Source organism: Heterocephalus glaber, unplaced genomic scaffold (genome assembly GCF_053883595.1).
Source record: "Heterocephalus glaber isolate CG9 unplaced genomic scaffold, H.glaber_assembly_v1.0 deba00001504, whole genome shotgun sequence".
Classification (NCBI taxonomy): domain Eukaryota; kingdom Metazoa; phylum Chordata; class Mammalia; order Rodentia; family Bathyergidae; genus Heterocephalus; species Heterocephalus glaber.
In genome coordinates this window covers 44411501-44431722 of record NW_028258324.1, presented here as the reverse complement: position 1 = coordinate 44431722, position 20222 = coordinate 44411501, and the positions used below count along the sequence as shown (strand labels likewise).

Sequence of the window (20222 nt, the reverse complement as noted above, 5' to 3'; positions counted from 1 at the left end):
TTGAAACTTATCTCTTCCTGCTACAACTCAAAAAAATAAATACCTGTGTAATTGTTTTAGTAATCCATAAAAAGGCCTCCCAATGTAAACTTTCACTAAAATTAAAACATTCAAAACCATTTAAATACTGGTTGAGATAAAACTTCATGTTACATTTAATTTTTTAAAAGTTATTTCCACATGTTAAGGAAAAAAAGTCATACAATGTATATAGATGTGTGCTGGGAAAATATTGCTTCAAAGCACATCTTTAAAACAGAATTCTAGAGTCAAGGAGAGAAAAAGGACCAAATTTCAAACGGCATCCAATGAATAAATTCTTATCTAAAGCACACACACATACAAAGGTTGTGGTTAATGGTAATATTTGCTCTATATATTCAGAATCCAACAAAAGACAGTGATACATATTTTATTATTTAGCTCTAATATAAGCAACTTCTGTGGGCAAAAGGCTGAATTTATTGCTAAAACAAATGTCCAAGAAAATTCACTTTTTTAATATTTGTTTGTGAAATGATGTTTCATTATAGTGTCCAAGTAGCTGAACAAATTGTTACCACCTACCAAGTACGGACTATGTATTAAGCTCTCAAAAGTCAAAACTTTGTCTTAGTTCTAAAGATACAAAGTATCTGGTGAGGAAGAACCCAGCTAATTATAGCATACTAAATTTTAAATTCCAATTTAATTTAATTTAATTTTTAATTCTAATTTAATCAGATTAATTTGTTTCTGGTATGTCAAATTCAAAACAATGTTTAACCAAAATTAATAAGACTGATTTTCTTGTTTCTTTTTTAGGGGGAGCAGGTGGAGAAAAGTAGCACAAATTCACTTTTAGTACGAGGAAGTACAATTTTTTTTTTAAAGATAAGCTTTAACAAAGGTATGTCTTTAGGGACTTGAAAGTAAATGGGGCGAGCCATAGGCTTGTCTGGATGTAAAATGCAAACCTTTGGTTCCTCCGGTGGAAGAGCTCTTCTCCCTCGGCTCCAGTCCCTACCTTTGTGATGTTTGCTGCCCACACAGACGGAATTAAACTGGGCTCAATCGACATTTTTGCAAAGCTAATTAGAACCACACATTTTCAAAAGTAATGTATGGTAAAATAATCATTCTGTGAGATCAAGCGACTCTTGTCTATCAAAGTACAAAATGTTTCTATGTGTACATAACACAAGTATTGGCCAATAATTTTAATTCAGAAAGTGGTCACAGGGCAAATTCTTTATGCTGAATATGACATAAGGTGCTCAGTTTCAACAGGAGATAGAAAAGTATATTGAGAGCTAACAATCTAGTACTTAAAACACAATTCCCAAACTTGAATTTGCATAAATAAATAAATAGGCGCTTGTTCTATTGTCTACTCTGTATTACTTATTGAGGGGGAAAACATTTTAATTTTTTACTTCTTTCCCAAGCAATAATCTCCCACTTAGAAGTGAATGTATACACAGACAGGCTCTTTTTTGCTTTAATAACCCATAATTATTCAAAATCTAATGAATTAATGCCAGTATGACTCCATTGCAAATACATATGTAGAAAAGTAGTATCTACACTATGGTTATAGGATCCTAGAAATGAGTAATTGCAGGAGTGTTATCACTTAAAAGAATTCTACAAAAAAGCTCAAATCACTTTTCTCTCAGGCTTAGGGTATGTTTCTCAAGCAGTTTTTTAATACCTGTCCCTATCTACACAAAAACATTTGATCTTAAACCTTTCAATATTGCTCTTTTGTGTCATATGCATCAATAGATCCTTCTGTTAGAAATCCGTGTTACTCAATTATTTTTACTCAATAGGCTTAGAATTAGGATTTTAAATTTTTTTAAAAAGTCCAAAAGATAGTGTAATTTAAAATTAAATAAGTCTTTTGGCTTAAGGTTAGTCATCTCCAGAACAATTTCAATTCAAGAGAGATATTCTGCACTACTTTTTTTTTTTTCTAGTCATATTTTACTCTCGGGGGTAGCCAAATGCAAGTTGTAAAAGAGCAGAAAAAATAATAATGCTTTAAATAAAATTAATGAGCGTTCTGAATACCAATCAAGAAAAGTCTTGATTATTTGAGATTAAATGTAAACATATTTATATTTAAAATAAATATAAGTGAAGAGTTCAAGGTAACAAATACCCAAATATCATACTGCTGATATTTTTCTCTCACATAAAAACATGGTCTTCCTCCTATATGACACAAGAACCTATTTTTCATTGACACTCTTAAAAGGATCCAAATCTTGGAAACAGGACACTTCGGTATTTTAATACCACCAACTTATTCTTTCCTAATGAAATTCTAGTCTTATGTATGATACCTTGGGGCAGAAGCCCCATAGACATAGTTGGGATTCAATGTACACCTGAATTTAAATTATTTTGTTATTATCGTCTACCCATTGACTTGGTTAACAAAATTCTTTCAAAAAGATTCTTTAATAAAGGGCCTGACATAAATTCATCATCTTATAATTAACTATTATATTACATGGGGAAGGGAGATAACCCAGAGGCAGTAAGTGTTCAATTTCACCACGTGAATTGGTAGTGGTGCCTGAAAATCTAAGGCTCTGATTAAAGACAATTCATTTAACCACAAATAACAAGGGTAAACTCAATCTCCCAAGCTTCCCTACACCCCAGTGTCCACTCCCCCCACCAAAAAATCATTCATGAGGTCCTATCAGCACACGGATTAATAGATTCCCCAGTGATGTAGCAAAGATACAATCTGATCCTTATCATGACATGACTGCTAAATTTAGTGGCTATTGTCGTTTTTTCTTTCTTTTAAGCTCTTAGCTGCTTTTAACAATTACCTGATCTGCTTAGGGACAATCTAAAGGCCGCTGCTTTTTAAAGATTGATCTGTGAATATTTCTCTGGTGCATGAGAATGTGGGAAGAGAGGGATGTACACTGATAAGTGCACTAGTAGCAAAATCAGTAGTAGCAATCAGTAGGACTGAACTTTAAACGAGGAAGGCAATAATAACCTTTGAGTCATTTCTTCTCAAAAAGGAAATGTGTGTGCATTACAAAAATAAAATTCAAAATCCTAAGTAAAAATAGAAGTATGAAAATAGAAGTTAATTACTCCATTTTATTGACCATAGTTCAAAACAATCCAGATTACAGTATACAGACAGACTGAAATACTCCACTGTCACAATGAAGGCATTTCAGAGCAAAATATGCTGCAATATGCTACTATGATTAAAATCTGGGGAACTCTGTAACAAAAAGAAAATGAAAGTGAACTAAGCAAATAGATTCTTATTGCTTTTCTACAAAGGGGAGGCTGTAATTTTGTCATAGTTACACAAAGCTAGGTGCGTCTTTTAGCTTTACCTAGCATTACAGGTTTCCAGAAATATTATAGTTAACATTGAAAGGAATATACACGTGATTTAATACTGAGAATAAACTAATATTTTACGACACTACATGTATTTGAAACCTGAATCCATTATAACACATACAGTATTAAGGTTAATCATTTTACAAATACGTTCTAAACCGAGAAAAGATCCTTACACAGCTTTCCTTGAACTCTTGTTTTTTAAAATGTGCAAATGTTACCAGACACAAATGAGAATAAGAAGCAGCAATGAAATACACCATATGTTCCCATTGTAGGCTTAGCCCAAGTCTTTGTTTTCGATATTCCAGAGCCACGGAAAGGAAAGCTAAATATCCACCCATTAAAATATATTTTCAGGTTACTGCTAGCAAAAGTTTTACTTCTGATAGGTTCTATCCGAATTCGTCCTGGCCTGACTACTCTTGCTTACATTTACTTAATACAAATCTCTTGTAATTCTAGGAACCTGCAATATAACCACCCTGGATAACGGGTCGGTAGCAGGACAATCTGATAAAGCAACGCAAAGGGTAGACATAGAATAGGAACGCGAAGTTATTTTCCTAGTGAAACAGTTCTAAAGTAATTCTGTATCAATGACAACATTTTTGCTTTTTACTAGCTACGCACCTATCCAGGTATCAAACCACTTACCCTTCATAAGCAGGACTTCGCTCAATCTTGCCGATCTCCCTGAACAGTTGATGCAACTCAAACCCAAAACACTAACCATGCCCTTTATACTCAGGGTCAAGCTACCTTTTGGTTTTTTGCTCCCTCAAAGTCCAAAAACCTACATCTTTTACCCGTCAGGGTTTGCACAGGTTTACTAACTCAAGCCAGACTCTTGCAGTTGTGCCTTCCTATAATTGCTGGGGAAGAAGCTTTCTTCCGGGCAGGGTGCGGATGCTCGAGCGGGACACCGCGCTTACCTCCCACACACCTGCTACCCTTGGCGGGAGGCTGGAGCTGGGCTCCCGGCTGCGCTCTGCTCCGCTCCGCTCCTCCTCCTCTCTCCCGGGAAACTACAGCCCAGGCAGCGCCCGAGGCGGCTCCAGGGCTCCGGCTCCGCCTCCACTGCTCCCGTTGGCGGACTCGGCAGTTGTTGCTCCTCCCCTTGCTGCTCCGCCACCGCCGAGGCTGGAGCAGCGGGAAGAGGTGGCCGGGTGCTTCCCGCTCCTGCGGGCGCGCGGGCTCGGCCGCTTCCTTTCCCTGGGGGCTTCTCGCTCCCTCCTCAGCCTAACACCGGGCCCCGGCCAAGCCGCCCCTCCCAGCCTGCGGCTCTGGCTGCCGGTTGTGCGCGGGGCTCGGCAACTCTCGGGAAAGCGACTTCTCTGGCCGGGGCGCGTCCCACACTACGCCCTCCCTACACCCCGACTCGAGGTGTCGCCCGCCCAGCAGCCCCACACTCCCCACCTCAGGCCCCCACCCTCTTCCTTCCTCTGCTCCGCTAGCCCACCCCCTCCATGGGTGAGGCGCCGGCGGAGCCAGCTCCGCCTCCTGATTGGTGCAGGTGAGAGCTGGCCCCGCCCTTCTTCTCCCTTCCTTGCACTCGTTCTCTTCATTTCACCTCCTCCCGCATGGGCAGGGAACTCTGCTACTATTGGCTGAAAGTGTCCCCACCCATCGCCTTAGGTTCGCCCGCACTGCCTCCCGGGAATTGTAGTCTAGCGAGTTCAGGAGTAGCAGGCAATCACGGCGAGTAAAACTACTAGTCCCCATAGGTCCTTGCGCGACTCCGGCTGGGCAGGATTCCGGACAACGCCTGGTTCCTCTCGGGTCCTTCCGGCGTCGCCGGAGTGAATTGATCCGGGAGTTGAAGAGGGCTCCAAAGGTGGGAAGTGAAGTCAGTACCTCAGTTGTCGGTAAGGTGTGGCTGTTCTATCAGTCCTCATGGCTCCGCACAGAGGAGAGGAGGTTTGGGGTCACAGGGGGCCCGTGGCTGAGGCACTCGGGCTCGGTTCGGGCAGGCGGAGCGGACGGGGCTGGGAGAGGGGCCCTATGGGCGTAAGCGAGGTTACCCTACGCGAGTAGCGTAAAGCGGGTTTGTAAATGCCTCCTGCCGGGTTGGGGCCTGAACGCCTCCAGGAAGTCCTCTAGGTAAGGGCGGAGGGGAAGGGCGATGCTGGCCTCTGGTGCTCAGGGAGAGGAGAGAGGGCGGATGTGCCTGGGGTGAGGTCCCCTAAAGGTGTGGCGTGGGGTGGAGAGGTGAGGCTGCTGTTTTCCCTTTGCTTTCTTAGTAAGCTAGGGAAGCAGTAGAGGAGAAAGGGATGCTTGAGAATCTGCATTTAAAGTGATTCGGGTTATGCCCTCTGAGGGAAAAGGAGACTTGGAGAAAGAAGAGTCAGATGTTGACAGATCTACGGATTCAGTTCCAGTTTTAAGACGTGACCCCACTAAGAATGTAGTTTTTCCCTAAGCAGGAAGCTTGATCCTCCTAGGTGCACTCCCTAAGTATGTTTGCACCTCCTCTGTTTTCAAAGCGCTTTCCCTTCGGGATGCTGATGAGGAAACTGAGAGAATAAATGAAGTACCCAAGGTCACACCTATAGGGACAAATCTCAGTCTGGTCTAATTAAAGTTCATCTTCTGAACCCGAGCTGCTGCCTGGCAAAAGGAGTAAGGACGTTGATTGTGTGTGTGTATGTGTGTGCGTGTTTTTCCACTTAAGACAGTCCAGGAAGTTGCAAAGTAATGGTGTTTTATTTATATCGAACGAGATGTTGAAAAGTGAAGAAGTTTTTTTTTTCTTTTTTTTGTCCTTAGGTAGGGTTCTCTCTCACAGAAGGGTTCTCTTTAACCTTTTGGAAAAACAAAACAAAAGATCTGTGGATATTTTCCCTTTTATTAAGCTTATGTTAAATGAAAGATTCCCAGAGACCGTTATTTAAGGATAATGTTTGACAATATATCCCATCATTTCGGTTAAAAGAATATTCTTTCCTCTTCTTGCTTTTCTCTCATTTTGTGTAACACAATACTGGGGTTGGAATTCTTTCACAGAACTTATTTTATATATTTTTTCAAATTATGCAATATCAAGGAAAATTAAGTGTGTTCATTATTAGAAAAGACATGATGTATTTCTTGGGGGTATCTTTTTTTGTTTGAGGCTTTTAATTTACTTTCTCATCTTTCTTGACTCCAGGGTATGTGTGTTTATTGTGTGTGTGTGTGCATGCATCTAAATAACATTAGGATGTGGCATATTTTTTTCTTAGAATAATCTGTAACTTTTAATTCATTCTTATTTTACATTAAAGAAAAAAGGTACTTATTTTATATTGAGCAGAAAGCAGTGCTTTTATTACAGACTTATTCTCTATGATGGTAATTATAGCCAATTCTAGCTTATAAATGTTGTTATTGGGTAGTTTTTCAGTAGGATTGTAGGAATATATTCACTGATATTAGGATTTCTTTGTTTGTATTTCATGAAGGTATATACGTGCAGCTATCGGGAAATCAATCATGGTTTATAGTTATGAAAGTTGCCCATCAAAATAGGCTGTATTTTGAATGCACTTTGCAGTTATTAATATTATCAAAAGTTCAACTTTTAAATGCAAAAACTTTCTAAGATCAGAGTTATGTGTTTGTGGTTGAAATTAATATAGTTTGTTTTTAATATGACTTTTAAGATAGAGATGTGATACTATAGAATGAAATAAAGTCAGAAGTAACATAGCACCGTGAATAAAGTGGTACAGGTAAGAAAGAACCAACTAAACAAATGGAAAATTGTGTAGGATAACTGGCTGTTTGATATATGGAAGACTTCCTAATGCAGTGACGGTGAACCTTTTAAAGCTTTTAATGATACAAACAGCCCACTGTGGCATCTGTGCCATAGGTTTGCCACCACTGCCCAAAGTCCTATATGAAATGATATCCAAAAGCTAGCACAAGAAGCCCAAAATGAGAACAAATGTGGACACTTGGGAGCTACAAACAACAGTAAAAAGACAAGTGAATATGTCATTCTGTGAACTCTAGCATGTGACTGAAAGACAACAAAACAACAGAAACATTACTGCCCCATCGTAAACTAGGTGAAATATCAAAACTAGTGGATCGTAGAGATAAAGAAAATTTAGCAATAGGATTGAACCTACAACAAAAACAAATACACATGGAACATGTACTTTGTATCAATTTTACCTAAATTTTCCTCAGTTCAAAAGTTCTTTCCTTAATCATGTAGGTGTATGCAAAAAATTGGAGCTCATTTCTCATCTTCCCTATCAAGGTAAATGTCCACACCATCATATAGAAAATACATTAACAGTCTTGTTTTACCATCACTAACACAGACAATCAGTTTATGTCTACCTAAACTACCACATTTGTTTAATCTTAATCTATCAAACAGCCAGTTATTGTACACAATTTTCGATTTTCATTCTATAGTATAACATCTCTCCTATCTTAAAAGTCACATTAAAAACAAACTGTTAACTTCAGCCATAGAAACGTAATGGTGCTATTTTCCTGTGGTTTTAATCTTTATTATCACTTGTTCAGACAGGGTGACTTTGGAAAATTAAGTAGTTCTTATTTCAGAGGATCTTATGTTTTGGGTTTTTCTTGAAAATTTTCCTAATACTGTATATTTTAGTGGGTCTCAAGGTAATACCTTATTTGCTTAAACTTATATACTTAGAAGAGTAAAAAGATCATTATTTTAAAAACAAGCAAACAATTCCAGAGGTAAATTATATTACACTTTGGTCTTGAAAGTAGATTGTGGAATTATTTTGCAGTACCACACTAATGGAATAAAATACACCCAACAGCTTTGAGTTTCTGAGGACTTAAATTGCCTTATGTACCTACCAGTACACTCAGGAAATATTGTCAAAGGGTGATTGGCTGTAAAATCCAAGGTTACTCCCCACTTTTTATTACTAAATATACATTTTTGCAAAGTCCTAAATGTTTTAAAGTCTGTCCTTATTTTAACTTGAGTCTTGAAGAACAATTTCATATTTACCTACCATAACCAGTATGTGGTATCACTACATACTGTTTCATCACTACATCTTCTAGCAACATTGTTGACTTAGACTATGTAGACTGTCATGAATACTAGATTTTTTTTTTTAATGGATGGATAAGAGAGTTTATACTTTAGATGATAGAAGGGAATGGGATGTATGGATCATTATGTGGGCATTTAGCCTTGCTGAAATATTACTTCTTCATGCCTCAGTTCATTTGATAATTTGGGTCATAGCTTATAGGAAGGGAGAAACTGATAGTCTCTAATTTACCTTCTGGTCTGTAGCATTGAAACTTGTTTCCCTGCCTTTTTTAGCCATCCTGTCTTACTTCAGGATGACCTGAAATCCAGCTGAAATTAGTTGTAAGGAATGACAAAACCCTAAGAGCACACCCCTGCTGTCTTCTCATGTTTAATGCAAGGTTATACAACAGAAGTCAGTTGAGAATGTTAAATGAGTCAGACCTCGTCTCTAAGGCAGCAACCTCTTTGTACCAGTTCAGATTGTTGCAGGGTTTTAATTCCAAAGGATTGTGGGTATTTCTGTGGCCTTTTCTTTGGAAATACACGTTTTGTGTATTTTTATGTATTTTGTGTATATGACTTTATTCATATTAAAATTGACATTTTGGCAGTATCCTCAAAATTTGAGAGACTTCCAAGGTTCTACCTTAATTTTAGTGTTTGTCCTTAAAAATGAATTAAGCTTTTGCAAAGTACAAATAACGGGGAATTGTACAACATTTGAAGACAGTGTTCATTAGCCGCTCTTTTCTTGTGACCAATAGCCTTTGTATTTAAGAAAAATTAAGAAGGAAAGATGAAGTTAAATGGCCTCCTGAGCACCTAGAGTTAAAGAAACTAACCAAGATCAGTTTGTTATTTGGGCATAAAGATTTTATGTTTGTTGTACCCTGAAGCAGTGTTTTGGTGCCTCTATGATTGTAAGTCATACAGAACAAGTAGACAGGACCCATAGTAGTAGATTCTTTGCATTGTAATTTTCAGCATGGAAATATTGGAGGTTTATTTTTAATTTCTCTGAGATTTTAAAGGAAAGCATTGGCATTATGTTGGAAAAATTAAAATGAGATCACAAATGCTAGTAAAATGGAAAAATAGAAAGCCACATGCCTCAATTAAACATTGAGTGATTATTCATTTAGACAAGTTGATTCATGGGGCACTACATTGAGAACTTATGGGCAAAAGATGAACATACTCGAACAGATTTGTTTCTTGCCTTCCAACAAGTATTTTCCTTTTAAATTTTGTTTAGATCAGGATTTAACAAAAATGCAGACACTGGAATAGAAAAAAATGTATATTTACATAACTCATAAGATTTTTATTTTTTCCCATGAATCAATTGTTTCCAAATATCTTAGTAGCAAGTTCTTCATATGTTCGTTATTGTTGTTCTCATTTTCTATCGGTTAATGCAGAGGAAATGAGCCCTTTGATTCTGTTGTCAACTTTTGACTATGCTGTGCATATTATCCTCTTTTATGAATTATCTCCAGGACTTTTATCACATCTTAATTTTACTGTGCTGCCCAGCCTTCTTCTAGGCCATAACTTTCTTTATTAAGCTGACCTATGCACATTAAGACAAAGAGTAATTTTAACACCATTATGGTATATAGTTTTAAAGTAACCTCTGATGGCCAGATTCTTGTTTGTTCCTCGCAACTGAATAATTAGCTTTGGGAGACTGTGTTTGTTACTTTTCTTGTTGCTGAGACAAAATACCAGACACCCAAAGTTAAAGGGGGAAAGATTTCTTTGGTTTACAGTTGGTAGAGGTTTCAATCCATAATCAGCTGGCTCTGAGGCAGGGTGGCAGAGGGTCAACAGTTCATGGCTGCAGAAGCAGCAAAAGCAGCAAGAGAGCTCAACAGCATCTTTATGCCCTTTTTATCCCATTCAGACCACTGGGATTAGGGCAGTACCAAGCCAGTGATTCATATGTAGTGGTTTAGTAATCACATGCCCTTAATCCCAGCATCACACATTCCAAAAAAAAGACTTCATGAGACTTTAGGGGCACATCTAGACACAAGCCACAAGAGACATATGGAAATTTCTCCTGGTAGCCAAATCATTGTACACTTTCGTTTTGGCAAATAAGGGAGAAAAGGTTTAAAAATATGCTATGCAAGTGCTATTGCGTTGTAATATTAGTATTAGATAGCCATTGTGTATTCTGTGCAGGGGCAGGACTAAGGTGAGGAGAGAGGCATCTAGGTTCCAAAATTAGAGGCACTAATGCCATGTGTCATTCAAGTCCCGAGTTCATGCTCTAGAGCTCCCTAAAATATGTGACATGATGCATTTAACTCTGAAGTAGAGTTAGAGGTCTTAGCAGTACCAAATTAAGGATCTCCATACTTATGCTAGTAACATTCCTGATCAATCTCCATACACTTTATGTAAAGGTTGGGGGTCTTGGCTATATGCTGATTAAGCCATGGATGACACAAAGAGCGGAGCAGCTGAATTTAGAGGTAGTTCAGTATGGGTTACTGCCACACATGTCTAGTAAAAAAGCTGTTGTGGCATAATAGCTTATTTGGTGAAATATGTCCCCATTCTGTTTTGTCTCTTAATGTAAATTTCTGTGAACTTTTATTTCTGATTTGTGAAGGTTAGAGATTGGACTAGAATATGTTAAGTTTCTTAAATGCCTTAGCATGTATGATAAGAGTAAGGGTAAATTTACTGTTTAGAGATAGAAATCCTGAACTGAGTTATGGAAAAATATGGGTTTATTAACCTATAGTGGCCCTTAACCTATTAGGGCCACTCACCTTTGTATTTCATAATGCTTGTGTAGTGATAGATTTAGACAAGTGGTTTTAAAACTACAGAGAAAGAGGTGAGTAAGAGCTCCTGAGAAAGAGTAGGACTGGTAAACCATTGATATTTAGTAAGTATACTTATTAGATGAAAGAGCAGTTGAGGATGTTTCTTTGTCATATATGGGAATATAAAAGATTTTATTTGAAAAACGAAGTTCTGTCTTAAGAGGTTTTAAAGTAATTTATCAGTTTTTCTGGCTTTGTACCATCCTTCATACCCTGGCTGGGGGTATGTGGAGGAGGTCTGACTTCTAGAGATTTCTAATTTTGTCATCCCAGCTGAGACTGCATGGGCATTTTTCTCTACCTAATCACAATAGCTAATATTAAATAATTACTATGTGCCAGAAACTGTTCTCCATAATAATACTTTAAATCTTCACGACAACCTTAAGAGATAGATGATACCATTATTAACATCTCACAGATGAGAAAACTGCTCACCTCTCTAGTAACAACTCTCTTAACATTGCAAGGTATAATTGAAACATTCCTATTCCTGTTTTCCTTCAGGTAACTGAATTATTCAGTCTTTTTTGGAATCTTAACTATCTTGTGTTAATCAGCTTTCTTTCACTATAATATGGTTTTAACTTCTAAAGAGAGAAGGTATATTTTGACTCAGAGTTTTGGAGGTTTCAGTCCATGGTTGGTTGCCCCCCTTGGTTTGGACCTTTGGTAAGATAGCATGCCATAGCAGGAGCACATGGTGGAGCAAAACTGCTCACCTCATGAGGCAGGGAACAAAGAGTGAGGAAGTGGATGGGGTCCCACAGTCCAGGACAATCTCCAATGACCCTAGGGGCACTAGATCCCACCTCAAGGCTCCATATTTTCCAGTATTGCCACAATGGGCACCAAGCTTTTAAGCACAAGGACCTTTGGGGGACATTCAAGATCCAAAGAACAAGGGGCAGGGATTTAGCTCAGTGGTTCCGCCACCTGCCTTCCAAGTGGAAGGACCCAAGTTCGATCCCTAGTACCAAAAACAAGATCCAAACAACAGTATTCTGCTCCTGGCTCCTAAAAGTTCATGTCCATGTCAGAAAACAAATCACATGCAGTCCATCTCCAAGAGTCCCAAAGTATTAACTGCTAGAGCATTGCTCAGGAGTCCCAAGTTCAAAGCCTATGAGTCTCCAGGGATGCTCAGCTGTGAGCCCCTACAAAATTTAAGAAGAAAGCTTCATACTTTCAATATACAGTGATACAGTAGGTGTAAGGTACACATTTTCATTTTAAAAGGGTGGAATAGAGGAATAGAAAAGAGTTGGTCCAAAGACATGAGCAAAACCAAGCAGGGCAAACATTAATACTAAGGCTCCATGTCCATGCAGCATCTGGGACAATGTGGCAGAATATGGGCTTCCAAGGGCTTGCGCAACCCCACCCTTACAGCCTTATGTTGCCACCTAAAGGGCTTGCTCAGTGAATACAGCTTTTTGTGAGGAATGCTGCATATTGTTGGCACCTTTCCCTTCATTGTGTGAAGCGTCATTTTCACAGCTCCATGCCTTGCTCTGTGAGAGGCTGCTTGCAGGATCTCCAGTCCTACAACATATTTCCTGGCCTCCCAGATATTCCTTTGAAGTCTTGATGCAGCCCACCATGGTCCCATAATTCTTGTATTCTGTATGAGTGCAAAATCAGCGTTACATGGATATGAGTTTGAGCTGTGCCTGGACCTGCTTGAAGATTTGCACAAACCACAGCTATAGCATCCTCTAAGTGCCTTGCTGGCCAAACATGGAAAATGAATCCCAGGGAAATAATTCCCTAAGTGATTCTGGGCAGCAGAGCGCCCCACAGCTCTTTTCTCAAAAGATTCTACCCTGGGATGTATTTGAAAACCATTTGCATTTTTAGGTCTTTCAACCTGTGGTGAGTGGGATGGTCTTGTAGATTTGTAAGAAGTCCCTCAGCCATCTTTCCTATTATCCCAGTGCAAAGCATCTTTTTAAAAAATTATTATTCTTGCTGGCAACTCTACCTTCCTTGAGTGTACTTTCATACATATTCCCTTTCTGGCCAATCTGGGAATTTTTCAGATCTTTTCTTTTTCTGCACATCTTTGCTCCTGATTTTTACTTTAGTCTAAAAGCAGCCTGAGTGCTTTACTGCCTTGAAAACTCCTGTACCCAGTAAACTAGTCTATTGCTATTAACCTTAGTCTTCCACAAAGTGCTAGAATGGACAAAATGAAGCCTATTTTTCTTGCCATGTTTAACAAAGATAGCCTCTATTCCATTTACCAAGAGACCTTATTTCTATCTGAAACTTCATCAGCCTGGCTTCTACCATTTATGTTCCTTTCAGCATTTTGATCTGAGTCCCTACCAGAATTGACTCATTAAGCTCCACTTACAGCATTCTAGAATTTCTCTAATAGGCTTCTTCAAATTTTTCCAGACTACTTCTGCAAACCAGTTGCAAAAGCTCTCCAGATTGTCTCAGGTACAGCTATTGTCAACAGCTCCACTTCTTGGTACCAATTATCTGTATTAGTTAGCTTTCCTGTTACTGTAACATAATACATAAGATAACTAGCTTCTAAGGGGAAAAGGATTATTTTGGTTCATAGTTTTGGAAGTTCCATGCTCTAATTGATGGGACTGTCACTTTGGGACTGTCACTTTGGGCGTGTACATCATGGTGCGTTGCATGGCAGAGCAAAACCACTTCCATCATGAGCTAGGGACAAAGGGAAAGAGGAAGATTTAGGCCAGTAGAAGTTAACCTGTGGCACATGTGCCACACTGAGCTGTTATCATTGAAAGCTCTAAAAGGTTTACCATCACTGTTCTAGGGTCTCTCAGTTCCCATTAAGTGTACCCCCTACATACAGCATGATCTTCCAGTAAACCCCATCTCAAAGGTTTTGCCTTCCAGTATTCCTTCTTGGGGATCAAGCCTTTAACATGGACCTTTGGAATCATTCAAAATCCAAACTATATCATGTCTTGAAAAATAGACTGTAAGTTTCAAGGGATTGATTTGTAAGCATGTTTGGAATTAAGTTGGCTTGTCAGTTAAGGAATACCTATTTATAACCAACATACTGGGATTAGCAGTGAATGACAAATAGAGTTAGATACAGAGCACTTTTACAATGAGGCACATTTCTATCTTGAGGCATTATGATCTAATTTACTAATGTAATCTATTTACAGTCTTTTAAACTAAACTTTCAGATGATGTTTTATTTAGAATTTTTGCTACTTAATAGCTCACTATTATGACTTATATCTTGATTGCCCCCACCCCCAAAGCCTCATACACTCATAGATGGGGTTGTTTTGGAAGTGGGTGGATCATGGATGTGTGGTACTGGATTAGTCCACTGATTGGTTTGGCATAGTTTTTAGTTTTGGGTGTAGATGATAGATTTACTAAAGAGAAAAGCCCCAGTCTGGATGTGGGTGGCACCAAGCAAAGATTTATAGCTTCAGTGGAATAAAAAAGAAGGAAGTTTTGCTTCTTCATGTCTGCCACACCATAAACTGTTTCTTCTCTGCCATGCCCATCTTCCATACTGCCTTGCCTTGGAGCCAGCCAGAAACCTCCATAAACTGTGAGCTAAAGTTAACCTTTCCTCTAATTTATGGGTGTCGAGTATTTTGTCCCAGCAATAAGAAAGTAATAACTAAGACACTCATTAAACACTCATCAGTCGTATTTACAGAGATACTGAAGAAAATATATATTTGCTTTTATTTGTAAAAGAAAAAAATTGAGTTAATAAAGATAATTAGTTTTATCTTAGTTACTTCTCTCATTGCCAGGACAAAATAGCAGGCCTCTACAATTTAAGGAAGGAGAGGTTTATTTTGGCTCACGTTTAATCCCATATACAGCTGGCTCCAAGGCAGGATGGCATATCAGAGGGGCATGGCAGAGACCTGTTCATGGCATGGTGTACAAAAAGAGAGACTTAAAGGGAGAAAACTGAGAAGGGAAGTATAACCTTCTGTGTTCTGCCCATAGTGATGCTTCTTCTTATCAGTCCTCAGCTCTTAACAGCACATCAGCTGTAATGTCTCTAATCCATCTACCTTCCAAAGATTCCACCTATTATCACATGAATGTTAATGGGGACATCTAGATATGAGACATAACATTCTGCTCCTGCCCCCAAAAGACTCAAGTACATCTCCTTATGCAGATTGCGTTTAGTCCATCTCTAAGAGTTGCCAGAGTGCTATCAGTCCTATTGCTGAAAAGTACAAGTCCCGTCTCCTGAGACTCAAAGCAACTCTTAGAGGTGAGCCTCTGTAAAAATCAAAAAGGGAAGTTAAATACAACATACAATACCAAAGGATAAGCATTCCCATTTCAAAAGGGAGAAAGAAGAATAGAAGCCAGTGGGACCAAAGTAAGACCAAAAGCCAGCAGGACAAACATTAAATGCAGTAGTTCCATGTTCATCACCCAGGGTAAGTTGTGGCAGTGAGTTGTGAACTCTACTAGGCTTGTATGGTGCCTCCTCTACAAGACTGCTGGTGGTTTTAGCCCTTATGACTTCTGGCTTGGCTTTGCTCAGTCCTTGAGGCTGTCCTCAGATGTGCCTCATTGCTGGCTTCTTCCACTCCCTTGGTCGCACTTTTGGCTTCTTTCTCACAGCTTCATGTACCATCCTCTTGGGCACACTGTCTGGCCTATAGACTTTTATCTGAAATCCTAGTGGAAGCTTCCATGACCTCACAACTCTTGCATTTTGCATGCCTATAAAGCCAGCACTGTGTGGATGATATCAAGATCTGTGGCCACCTTGAGCAGTAGCCAGGCCCCCTTAAATCATAGCAGGAGATGCCTCTTGAATACCTAGATAAATGAGCAGCACTATGAAATGTATGCATAGGAACAGGTTTTCTGAGAGGCCATTCTCCAGCAAGCGCTGGGGCTTTCTTCTCAAATTCAAGTCTCTGTGTTTGAGCCTGTGAAGGGTTGGGTATTGCTAGTTTCTATGATGCCTTTAAGCCATCTTTTCTATTGTCCTATTTTAAAGGATCTTGCTTCTTTTTTAATTCTAGTCTTTTCAGTCACCAAGTTGTCCTGTGCCAAAACTTTACAGGCCCAGACTTTACAGGAGCTTCCTTTCTGGTGAAACTCAAAACATTTAAAATCACTCAGCTTTGCTGTTTGCTCTTGATTTACAATGTAGAACTTGCTAAAAGCCCCCAACAGTAGCCATGTCCTAGCCTGAATACTGAGCTGCCTTGAAATTTCCTCCACCAGTTTAGTCAGCCACCTATCTCCTGCAAAGTCTTAGGACATAAGCAAAATTTAAACAAATGTTTTGCCCAAGCATAACACACATGGTGTCAAGTCCAACTGCTAGTGGAGTTCTTCTCAGCTAAAACTTCCTTAGCCTGGTCTTTACTGGTTGCCTTTTTACTAGCGTTCTGGTCCTCTGAGCTCCGAACAGCACACATCAAGCTTGGCTTACAACATTCTAGGGCTGTTTCTCTAGCAGGCGTCTCCAAACCTTTCCAGACTGCTAGCCTGAACCAGTTGGAGCAGCTTCTGAATGACATGGTCAGGTAGCCTCACAGCAGTGACCCCATATCACTGGTACCGAGATGAGATCTGTCTTAGCTTCTTCTCTCATCTCTGGGACAAAATACCCAACACTCACAGCTTAAGGAAGGAGAGGTTTATTTTGGCTCACCTTTCAGTCCCTACTCTGCTTGCTCCAAGGCAGGATGGCATGGCAGACAGGAAGCAGAGAGATGAAGGGTGAAGCTGAGAAGGGAGTATATCCTTCTATGTCCTGTCCGGAGTGGCCTGCCTCTGACTTCCAGGCCCCAGCTCCTAACAGCAAGTGATTTGTAATGCTGCTATAACCTCATCACCTTCCAGAGGTCCTGCCCTATGATTGTATGAGGCTTTATGGGGACATCTGGATATAAACCATAGCAAATTTTGATATCAGACACCTGAAAAATATGATTTTTACAAAAAGAATGCCTTGCAGATTTGATTAAGTAGGTTAGGCTTTCCAGTGAAGTGAGAATTCATTACAGAATGTATACTTTATTTGGATAGTTATTTAAAAGAGGCAAAATACAATTCTTGATAGCAAAATTTATGGTTTGGTTTAGAAATTACCTCATCTTTTAGCTGTTTCCTCATAAGTATATAGCTTAGTTGTTACTGATCTTAAAGCAGGTAACTAAACCATAGAGCTATGAATTGACTAGTTCAGAAACAGGATGGTTTAAAATGACAGAAACAGAATTTGAGCCAAACTTTACAGAAATTGTTGGGCTCTTTCTCTGTATATCTGTGTACAGATTGTCCATTTGATATTTTTAAAAAGCCTAGAAAAAATTTATATGCACATAAAAAATACAGTGCCAAAGTGCTCTCTGTACTCTCCTATAGAGATTACTTTTAGATTTCCCTAAATACAAAATTCTGTAACTACTACACTGTTATGTTCAGGGAAGTTGAGTTCAGTATAACCTTATTAAAAAATAAAACTGTAGAAATAGAATTCCTTGAATTATAGTAAATGCAATTTGCAGAAAAAGATTGGAGTATATCCTGAAGTCTTCAAGCTCATTTTGGGTTTAAGTAAAATCTATTTACTCTGTTCTTTTGCCTCTCTTTTTCCTAGCTTCCTCCTGTAATTTTTGACTCTACAGCATTTTGACATGAGAAAGGCATGAAGGTTATGATGGCAAATGATAACCTTTCCCAGTATGTGAAATCGCTATCTTGTGATCTGCACAGTCTTGGAAAAAGTCTGGTCTCTCTAGGACCCTGGTGTTTATGATTCTCGATGTTTTATTGTGGACAGAAACCAAGAAAGGGGTTATTGAAACCTCGAATCAATCAATTCTTGGGGAAGACCTCGTTACTAAAATTTAAATTAGTTTTTATGATCTGATGAGTTTTTTTTTTAATTTCCCACAAAACTACTTTTGAACCTTTAGTTGGTAACAGAAATATAATCTTATTATCACTGAGTTTTAAAGGAACAGGATCTTTTAAGATGATGTACCTTTACCCCTTTTTGTTTCTGATAGGGAAATGAAGCTAGTGATTAAGTGAAATTTCCACATAATTAGACCCATGAACCCCAAGATGCTTGTTGGACTTAGTTTTACCTACCTGTACTTGTATTCCAGAGGCTCCCCTTAGCAGCTAATTTTTCTACTGTTCCTTCCATATCAGTGGTTCCTAGCCTGTTCTGTTCATGAGAATCATCTGGGTCATCAGCTAAAAACAGATTCCTGGTCCCTTCTGAATGGTCTTGGGGATGAATGTTTTTAATAAGTGCTAAAGTAACTGCGATGGCCTAGGTCTTCCAAAGTTTGGAAATGTAAGCACTTGTGTACTTTGTAATAGAGGAAGATTTACTTTCTGCTAAAAGCTGGATAACTTTGGAATTTGCTTACATATAAAACAAGGTTAACCTATGTTGGAAATTCTTATACTTTAGAATCTTGGGTTTCTGGGTTTTTTTTGTTTGGTTTTTTTTTTTTGGTACCGGGGATCAAACTTGGGACCTTGCGCTTGCAAGGCAGGTGCCGGAACCACTGAGCTAAATCCCCAGCCCTAGAATCTTCTTAATCATTACATTTATACCAGTTGTGTTCCCAGGATCTAAAAGGCTTCCTCGAAGCCCCAATAAAAAAAAAAATGCATTAGAATTTAATACCTGATGTATCTTTCATTTTATTTTCATGTAAATTTCTGTTGCAATTCTGCTTTTATTTGCAATTATTTGTTCGTTATAGTCTCTTAGCTTAATATAGTAGAAAGAGCTTGAGGTAACTAAAAAATAACTGATAAACATGATTGGTTCTAGATTTGTTATAGCATTAGATTTTTTGTATTTTTGTTAAGCTTAATATTTGAAAAGAATTAGCAAGATATTGCCTATACCATTTATTTCTTCATCAGACATTGTCTTTTATGTGCCTGTTATGCTGTATCTGTGGGAAAAGGCAGGGCACATATGAATGGGAATATAAACATGGATTCTGTTTGGTGCTAGAAGGAGTAAGCTGTTTTAAACTGCATGGTCATGAACATTTTGTTGAAGGTCTAACGTAAATAAATGAGTCTCCCTTTTTAGTGAGGGAGATTATAGGAATAATATAGATTTAGAATGAGAAGGATAAGCCTGCAAGAGTTTTAAGTGTAGAACTTACTTTATTAAAGAAACATTTTTCTACCCAAGAAGGGCAGGGACTACTAACAAGGATTTCTCTTTGTCCACTCCTCTTCGTTGGAAGTAAATAGCTTTGGCTGTAGTTATCTTACGGCCCAGATGGAGTAAGGGGAGACTGTTTCAGGAAATGCTGATTCTGAGACCTGAGATATACTGAGTGTGGCTTTAAATGAGCAGGCTGGAGTTGGTTAAGTAGGCAGAAATATAAACGATTAATAGTTTGGCAGTTTAGTGGCCACGAGTCTTTGTGTGTGTGTGTGTGTGTGTGTGTGTGTGTGTGTGTGTGTGTGTGTGTGTGAGAAACCATAATTGCCTTAAATTCAGGAAGATATTTAAAGCTGTTTCATCTTGAGAAATTTGCAGGGCTATTTTGAATATTCACAGAAACAAGTGAGAAGTATAAATGAGAAGGTTGCTTATACTTTATGTATTGGTATTCCTGTATTAAAAAGGATATTTTTCCAGAAAAAATATGTTTAAAAGTATGCCTTTTAAGTTCTTATCATTTGCAGTTCTGTTTTTTTTTATACTGTGGATACTAACAGTTCAGATTAAAAGCCTCTTTTGAACTGAAAAGTTTTCCAACAAAATAACACATTTGAAATGGCAAACATAATATAGTTCTGACTATGTTATCATAGGACTGACGCTAAATTTTTAAATTTATTATTAGAATTTGTGACCATGGATTAGTTACTGTACCATTTTGTTTTGTTTTGTTGTTATTTTTGTGTTGAGAGAGGGTCTCCCTATGTAGTTCAGGTTGGCTTTGAACTCTCTGTAGCCCAGGCTGGCCTTGAAC

The 20222-nt window shown here is 38.6% G+C and overlaps 2 protein-coding genes across 13 annotated transcripts in view; one reads left to right on the top strand and one right to left on the bottom strand.

The window, feature by feature from the left end:
* Serpini1 (serpin family I member 1) overlaps positions 1-4491 on the bottom strand; it is an 82203-nt gene extending 77712 nt beyond the window's left edge. For 2 of the 8 annotated variants that reach the window (XM_087186481.1, XM_087186484.1), the window contains exon 1: positions 4308-4491. The gene's annotated coding sequence lies outside the window, so the exon portion shown is untranslated. Of the gene's footprint in view, positions 1-4029; positions 4219-4307 lie in introns of those variants that run through there. The other 6 variants (XM_087186483.1, XM_087186482.1, XM_087186479.1 and 3 more) reach the window with 4 other exon arrangements.
* The window catches only part of Pdcd10 (programmed cell death 10), a 42671-nt gene continuing 26730 nt past the window's right edge, over positions 4282-20222 (top strand). Inside the window, exons 1-2 of one of the 5 annotated variants that reach the window (XR_015440941.1) lie at positions 4282-5240; positions 5859-5994. The gene's annotated coding sequence lies outside the window, so the exon portion shown is untranslated. The remainder of the gene's footprint in view (positions 5241-5858; positions 5995-20222) is intronic. The other 4 variants (XM_087186486.1, XM_087186487.1, XM_004834552.4 and 1 more) reach the window with 4 other exon arrangements.